This window comes from Argopecten irradians, unplaced genomic scaffold (genome assembly GCF_041381155.1).
Source record: "Argopecten irradians isolate NY unplaced genomic scaffold, Ai_NY scaffold_0248, whole genome shotgun sequence".
NCBI lineage: Eukaryota > Metazoa > Mollusca > Bivalvia > Pectinida > Pectinidae > Argopecten > Argopecten irradians.
This window is the reverse complement of record NW_027187715.1, coordinates 1-9,228: the sequence shown is the minus strand read 5'-3', so window position 1 is coordinate 9,228 and position 9,228 is coordinate 1. Positions and strand designations below refer to the sequence as shown.

General features: G+C 40.5%; 2 pseudogenes; both read left to right on the top strand.

Moving 5' to 3' along the window:
• Window positions 1-65: 65 nt before the first annotated feature.
• Window positions 66-6,030, top strand: LOC138312202 (uncharacterized; annotated as a pseudogene).
• A 1,021-nt stretch (window positions 6,031-7,051) lies between these two features.
• On the top strand, window positions 7,052-8,638 carry LOC138312203 (integrase/recombinase xerD homolog; annotated as a pseudogene).
• The last annotated feature ends 590 nt before the right edge of the window (window positions 8,639-9,228 follow it).

The following is a 9,228-nucleotide window of genomic DNA, read 5'->3' as shown; positions in this document are numbered from 1 at the left end:
TGCTAGGCGAAGAGAATCCTTAGCTGCCATAATCTGGCCTGTTCATATCCCCTACATAACCCACAATGACTGTGAATCCAGAGACAAGCCAATCCGAGTTCCAGAAGACAATCGTAATTGTTCGGATCAAAAGAATTTTGTCCAGTGAGTTATCCCTAGGAACTTCCTGTACTCAACAGCCTGAAGGAACGAAAGAGGAGTCCTGAACAGATGATTTCCCTTTTCATTTGCGGTGTTCTTACGATATGGTTCAAGCGAACAGACCGATTAGCACATGCTTACGCAGGAGAAAATGTAGGCAGAATTCCGGGAGTACGGAGAGAGGAGCAGTGAAAACCAGACATACAGAATGCAGCCCGCAACTGTAACACAAACCTTTGATTCCGTCAGTGTAGATCTAGAACAAGGACAGGGAAAGCCCTAATGCACTCCCGAATGGAGGATTTTGTGTGTTTTGTCGGGTAAGGCAATTGGAATTTGGTTGCCCACAGTCCTGTAGAGACTAAATGATATTCAGGCTTTTGAATGAGTCCATGGTTGGTACATACCGATACGGTGTACTCGTACAATGGTGTCGAAAGTTATATTAAGTTCCAGCTAAAATTTTGAAATATCTAAACACCACGAATGCCTATTGTTGGTATGAGGCTTTGGAGTTTTTTGGTGTAAATATATTTTCCGATGAAGTGGATTGAATACAAGGTTTAAATAGCAGGATTTTTATGGGGTTGGAAATTCTCAGTTTCGAGCAGCATACTGTTAAGGATAATTTCACCAATACATGCTTGTTTGTTTTGTTTGATTAATTAACGACCTATTAACAGCGTATGGTCATGTAAGGACGGCCTCCCATGTATGCGGTGTGTTGCGTGTATGTTGTGCGAGGTGCGTGTTTCGGGGGACTGCGGTATATTCCTGTAGTGTCTTCTTGTATAGTGGAACTGTTGCCCTTTTTATAGTGCTATATCACTGAAGCATGCCGCCGAAGACACCAAGCAACACACCCCACCCGTCACATATACTGACAACGGGCGAAACCAGTCGTCCCACTCCCTGTAACTGCTGAACGCTAAAGGCAGTAGCAGAACTACCAGTACCACTTTTAATAGACTTTGGTGTGTGTCTCGTGCCATGAGACAGAACCCAGAGCCTTCCTCACATAGGGGCGAACGCTCAACTCAAGGGCCAAAAGTGAGGCGGTGCCAAGGGAGGCAATAGAAAGATAAATGGAATAAAGTTCATCTTAGGAATAAAGAGAAAAGATAAGCCTAAATGTTTTAACAGCAATAGGGGGCAGAGCAGGTACAAACACCGCCCTCCTGCATAATACATTGCAATGTAATCACAATAGTTTCATATAACCTGTAGGATCCTTATTTTTCACTTTCGCCATTAAAGGGATTTCAGTTACTTTAAATAAGTTTTCATAAAACAAACATTTTTGATGGACCTTCTGTTACAGTAATTTAGATTAACTTGATCACAAATGTCACATTTACGTATATTTAAAAGAAGCCAGCAACATATATCTCAAAATTTATTTGTAAAGATCATGTTTGGAATTTGCAGTATTAAATATATTATATCATATTTATTTGTTGGTTATTATTATTCGTCCTATTAACAGCAATTTATGCGAGCTAAAGTATCAGTGTATCCCAACTGCATCGGATAGTGGCACTTAGGCAACGGAAAATTTTCAAAGACGAAGTGCGGACAGTCAGCCAGTCGGAAAATTAGAAGCATCTCTACAAGATAAAGATACATGTTACAAATGTGGTGGAAAAATAATCTCACTTCAGTGGATATGGCTATTGCATGGATGAAAAGATTTCCTTGATTCACTACCCTAGAACCATTTTGTTTGTTATGACTTAAATAAACGTCCTATTCACGAGCTATGGGTCATGTAAGGACGGCCTCCCATGTTATGCGGTTGTGTTTGCGTGAAATGTGGTGCGAGGTGCGTGTTTCGGGAGGACTTTTGAGCGGTAATATTCCATGTTGTGTTCTTCCTTGTATTGTGGAACTATTAGCCCTTGTTAAAAGTGTGACTAATCAATGGTGGCAGATGCCTGCCGAAGAAACCAAGTCAACACCAACCACCCGGTTCACTTTATACTGACAACGGGCGAACCAGTCGTCCCACTACCCCGATTTGCTGAGCGCTTAAGCAAGTATCAGAAACATAACACTGTTAAATAAACTTTTGTTGATGTGTCGGCAGAGGAGACAGAGCTCTGAGGCCATACATAACTGGGGCGAGACGAATCAACTGCCCCAAGGACCATACAGTGAGGCTGGTGCCTAAGGGAGGCATTAGGAAAGTTGTAGTCGGTTAGGAAGAAGAGAAATGTTTATATCCTAAATTTAGGCGCCTTTTACGATCATGCAATAGGGGCAGTAGGTACAATTCTTACGCCCTACCTGCAGGGCAATACCAGGAATTGGACTAAACCTACATTAAGACCACATTCGTCTGCTTATTTTTACGAAGACATTTTCACTCTTTAAAAAAGATCATACACTGAAGTATTTTGGTTTCAAAAGACATTATCTAGCTATCTATATAGCCGTGATAAAAGTAATGAATGCCTGTAAATGGTTTTTGATTGTCTTTTAGTGGGTGAAATTAAACAACTATTACTACATGAATGTAGTTTCAATATATGTATACAAGTTTTGAAACAAAATGTATTTAAGATTTCACAATATCAGTTTTAGATTAGTCAGTCCCTTGAATTTAAAAACAGGTCAAAGTCCATTTATGCAGACAAACTTAATATTATATTCTTACGTTTTATTAAGGTCCCAAAATATGTAAGTTAGTGATATGCATATATATGGCTAAGAAGAATTTTCAACAGATCTAGATTTGAATGTGATCATGAGATTGGAAAAAGTAAAATAAGCTATATAATGTTATATTTGGTAATTTACGGTTATTTCTAGTTACAAGATGCAAATTATAATGATATTGATAATTCATTAAAAACAAAGAAATATCAGTTGAATTCAATAATTCATTAAAAACAAAGAAATATCAGTTGAATTCATCTATTTTGTATTTATTGGTAAATTGATATATATTAAATCTTGGTGTCTTCGGCGGCATGCTTCAGTGATATAGCACTATAAAAAGGGCAATAGTTCCACTATACAAGAAGACACAACACGAATATTACCGCAGTCTCCCAAAACACGCACCTCGCACAACATACACGCAACACTACGCATACATGGGAGGCCGTCCTTACATGACCATAGCTGTTAATAGGACGTTAATAAATCAAACAAACAAACAAATATAAATAATAACAGAACCAACTGATATGTGATACATGAATGTGAAATCAATGCATAATAAAAGATATAATGACCAAGCCTGAACTTGATTTTCTATTTGCATTCATGAATACAAATTATGACACATTGTATATATACTGTAAACATATTTAATTTGGGGCAGTTTTTTTGGGTAATCAAATTTGAGCAAAATAGCGATAATGAATATTTACAGGTTATAATTAGTGTAATTATGAATTCGCTTATACCAATCAATAGGATGGCTATATATGATATATATATATACAAAACTACAATGAATCCAATAATATTTTAGCATTGTGTATAGTATACATGTATATTTCAGGGAGGAATATAACAAAATTTCTGCTGAAATATGTACGTTTATAGTATATATCTTATTGTCAAATTTTGAAGAAAAATATCTTATCACAAATCAATATTCATTTTTTTTTTCGGTTGAAATTGCAGTTCATAGACTGATGGATGACAACTACGCTTGGTATGGTTACATAGTAGGGCGGCAAGTAAATTGAAAATATAAATAATGCAGTTAGAATCAAATATTCCCGCGTTTCGACAGTATAGCGGGAATTATTTGTCTTAAACGACATCGTATGACTATCGTGCTACATGTAGGCGCACGCTCCGTGGGAGCGGGATCACGTGTACAATATCGGTACACGCGTAGGTAGGGTCATTTTCTAGCTGTCTTCCTAGCACTGCTAGCAGGTCTGACACTGAATTTTTAATTTTAATTTCTCGCTCCTCTACAATCAATCATGAACCCAATATTACAAAATCACATAGAGACTACTGTAGATTCAGCACAAGCGGATATGTTTTCACGTTTGGATATGTTGATGACGCAAAAGCTAACGGAAGTTGGAGTCTAAAATTCATGTGCAACAAGTTAATATTTCTAATGCTCAACGTGCGCAAATTCGTCAGGACATCATTGGCGCGGACAATCACAAATTTACCAAAAGAGTTGCGAAGAACAATTTAAGTTTAACCAAAAGGTAGTTTCCAAGCTACAGGAGGCCGAGGAGACATCGCTTCATGACCCCCCGGCAACCAAATCATTGATAGCGGAAGGTATGAGTTTGCTCAATCACAGACAGAAGCTCATTAAGCTCGCTGATACCTTCGGAGCCGAGATGGAAAGCCGTGGAAAAAGTATGTGTCTAATCCACTCGCCTCAGAATCGGACGACGAGAAAACGTATGGACCGCGCGTTTGATCTAGAGCGGACGAGAAAAACATCAAGGCGCCAAGCAAAAAATCCGGAAAAGGGAGGCCCCGTTACTCGCCGTATCAACAACCGTTTTTTATTCAGCGCCTACTGAAGTCCCCGTGCCAGCGACCAAGACGGCTACCGTCAGAGCTCCAAGGCCTGGGGTGTGTTTAATGGTTGTGGTGTAGGGCCGGACACTGGAGGTCAGAGTGCCCAGCTATGTCAGCTTCCGTGGACACAGCAATGGTGCAAAAGCTAAGTAAAACTTTTTTGTTTTAACCATGTTGAATCATAGCAATGATCATAATTCTGTTGTATTAGTAGAAGGGTCTGTTTCACTGTTGGTAGATTAAAGAAATCTTTAGCTTTTTGGAAAGCAACAGGCGCTAGCGAGAGCGTTTTTTTCAGTGATTACTGATGGTTATAAGCTGCCATTTAAAGAGATTCCCCCGAATGCTCGTTTAAGGAACAATAAGTCCGCTCGTGACAACCTTCAATTTGTTTATAACGAAATAGAGAAATTGCTTAGGATAGGCTGTATAGCAGAGGTCAGAGTTCAACCACGTGTCGTTAACCCATTGACGGTCGCGTACAATCGCGCTGGTAAAGCACGCCTAGTGTTGGATTGTCGTCATATCATTGTTTTTCTGCACAAGTTCAAGTTCAAGTATGAGGATACAGTTGAAGCCCGAGATATGTTCAATGTTGGCGATGTTTTGTACACGTTTGATTTGAAATCGGCGTACCATCACATCGAAATTTAGCCCGATCATAGAGGCTTTTTAGGTTTCGAAGTAGATATGGGCGGAACAACGCGATTCTTTGTATTTAACGTTCTTCCTTTCGGTATTTCTACCGCCGGCTATATATTTACAAAGGTCTTACGACAGGTAGTCAAACACGTGCGTGGGCAAGGTCATAAACTAGTAATGTATTTAGATGACGGAATTGGTGGTCACAAAACCGTAGGCGGGGCTAGCGAATCTAGTCAGTTCGTGCAGACGTGTCTGCATAAATACGGTTTTTTGATAGCCGACGATAAGTGCCAATGGGAGCCTTCCCAGGACGCCACGTGGCTCGGCTATACGTGGACAATGAAAGAAGGCGTGGTCAGAGTTTCGATTGACAGGGTCGACAGGTTGTTGTCATTGTTGAACCACACTATGTTTTTAGTGTCTGACAGAGGTCAGCTATTATTCTCGGCCAGGTATGTAGCGAGCATTGTCGGGCTGGTCATATCAATGCAAAGTGTGATAGGGTCGTTGGTTCGTTTGCGTACGCGAGAGCTTAGCGCGTGTTTATTGACAAGGGCCAGTTGGAATGCTGGAGTGTTTTTAAGCGTTGAGGCACTGAACGAAATCGAGTTCTGGTTGTGTAACGTACAAGCTCTAAACGACAAAGGGTCGAATTTGAAAACGCCACTTGAAAACAAATGTTCCAAGGTAATCTGTACCGATGCTTCCGAGGTTGTTACGGAGGTTTCTTAATCCCATGTGAGGATCCTCTTATGGAGGGAGACGGAATTCTAGCTGTCGAGGACACTAGAATAATGCGTGATGCATTAGCCTTTCCTGAAGGCGATGGTTTGTATCAAAACTTGAATAGGTTATATGAGCACGGTGATAGCGTTGTCATGGGGACATGGAATAATAACGAACGCATGCGCAGTTCCACTTGGAGGGAGTTGGAAGGTGCGAGACGTGTATTAAATAGTACTTTAGACAAGGTCAAGGGTCACAGCGTCAGGTTGTTTATGGACAACAAAAGCGCGTGCACTATCGCGAGGGTAGGTAGCTCCAAACCCTATTTACAGAAGGTTGCTATGGATATGTTGAGGCTTACATCGGAGTATAGTATCACTATGCAAACTCAGTGGGTGCCAAGAAATAATAATAAGACAGCCGATTTTTTAAGCAGATGCTCTGATTCCGATGACTGGTCTGTACAAGCATGGGTGTTCGATTTGTGCGAGAAAAGTTGGGGACCACACGACGTGGATCGTTTCGCTTCCGATTATAACACCAAATGTACGCGGTTCAACTCTCGCTGGTGGTGCGCAGGCACAGAGGCTATCGATTGTTTCACTGCATACTGGGGTAAAGAGAACAATTGGTTCGTTCCCCCTCCCCGGCTTATTTGTAAAACTTTGGACAAAATGAAGGCGGATGAGGCATATGGGACACTAGTAGTTCCAGTATGGCACTCAGCAGTTTTTTGGCCTATTTTATGTCAGGGGGAAATGTTTTATAGTTTTGTAAAAGATAACCTTCCATTGTCACGGACAAAGGTCACACAGGGTGGCAGGGGAAATAATGGAGTTTTTGAGAGACAAGTGTTGTCTTTCAATATGATAGCATTAAGATTAGATTTTAGAAGTTAGCAGGCTTGTTGTATTTATGCATTGTTGGTTTTTTTTCAACAGGCATAGGCTTACAAGGATCGGTGGAAAAGGCCGTGAGGGCTGCAGGCGTAACAGTAGGATCATCCCTTCACAAGTTGTCGGAGAATATGGCCGACCGGATCCTGCATAGTAAAAGCGACAACACCAACAAAAAGTACTTTGACGTTTTTCGTCGTTGGAAACATTTTTGTTTGTCTCACGATTGTTGTGCGTTACCCGCAAATCCTGTACATATTGCATTATATCTGAATTTTCTATTGGACAAACACTCTTCTTTCTCCGTTATTTCATCCGTTGTTTACGCTATTAAATGGGTACATGATATTAATGGACATCCGGATCCCACCACCAACAGTTTTGTTCGACATTTGTTGGAGACCTCCAAGAGATGTTCACACACAAACCAGTTTGTAAGAAGGAACCATTAACTGCGGACATTTTGATTAACTTGTGTAATTATTTTTCTGGTAATAGCGATTTACTGGTAATTAGAGATTTGTCAATGATTTTATTGTGTTTTTCTGGTTTTCTCCGTTTCAATGAGCTTAGCAATCTGCTTTGTTCAGACCTGAAAATTTGTGACAGCTATTTAGTTTTAAAAATTAGGAAAAGTAAAACCGACCAATATCGCCATGGTGACGAGGTAGTAATAAGCAAAGGCCAGACAGTGGCCTGTCCGCTCACTATGATACGCAAATACATTGAAATCGCGGAGATTAATCTCGACGACAACGCGTTTTTATTTAAACCTATTTTTCGCTCGGGATCTACTTGTAAGTTGATCCATAAGAACAAATGTTTAAGCTACACAGGGACTAGACAAGCCATTTTGAAGCGTCTGTCTTTGGTGTGTGACGTTAAGAACGTCGGTTTGCACAGTTTACGGGCTGGGGGAGCTACCGTCGCCGCAAATAACGGCGTTAATGACAGATGTTTTAAGAGGCACGGTCGTTGGAAAAGTGAAGCTTGTAAGGACGGATATGTTGCCGATTCTTTACAGTCGCGTTTGAGTGTTACGCAGAAGCTTGGTTTGTAAATATTAATTATGTTTTTACCTTCATTTTTACAGATACATTTAGGCCTAGTTATTATGCATTTCGTTTTCCCACTTTGTCTTTTGTCGCGTCACTCGAGTTTTTCCCTTTCTTTGTTTTTTCTAGTACACTGACACGCTAGTACGGCAAATTGATATTTGCGTTGTAGTTGTATTTTTGGAAGTAGTGGAGTGAAGACTCAAATATTCCCGCGTTTCGACAGTATAGCGGGAATTATTTGTCTTAAACGACATCGTATGACTATCGTGCTACATGTAGGCGCACGCTCCGTGGGAGCGGGATCACGTGTACAATATCGGTACACGCGTAGGTAGGGTCATTTTCTAGCTGTCTTCCTAGCAGGTCGGACACTGAATTTTTAATTTTTGGAATTCAATGTTCCTTTTTTTTCATTGTTAGCGTACGTTTGTTATATTGAATTATTGGAATAGATACATTTCTATGACGGCGCAGGTCCAGCGTTTCCCCTAGGCCCTCCTGTTTGGATATAATTGTTTCCTGCCATCGGACACAGGTTTCCGGGGGCTATCTCCGGTTTTTCCTGGGCGACAGGTGTGTGCTGTTGATGGGGCGGTTTTGTTTTTCTAATGAGTCAAGCATAAATAACATCTTGTTTTTACATGTACATTCGTATTGCTATAGTTGTACAGAGAGGAGCCTTCATTCTATGTATATATTTTCTTAAAAAATTTCACAATGGTTTTCATTAAACGCCGACTGCTACACTGAGAGACATAAACTCACGTCTCATTGTCTCATACAAACTAGCGCACCGTTCGTAGCGCATTCTAGCGTCTCACGATAATCCCGCGCCAATACCGAGTCCATAGACCATCCAGCAGAACGACAAGACACTGCTTTCTCTAGCGAGCCTACTTACTCTAGTACCCAATAGACAATCTTATCCAGTCATAGTCGCGGTATCGGATCTGTCACGTAAGACAGGAACACTCTGAGACATCACTCTACACTCAACTTTTTACATACTTACACACACTACATATAACACGACTCAGCATTCAATAGAAATGACAAGTGCAAGTGTCTTTTTGGCATCACAATGCACTATCACGAACTCTCATCAAGCTTAAGATAATCTAATGAATCTCAAGCGCACTAACAATTACACTTCGATGTCTGCGCACATGACACTTCTTTCTAAACTGCCACTCCTACAATCTTACACTCATTCTATAATACGCACTTTCATTCTATTTATAAGAAGATTT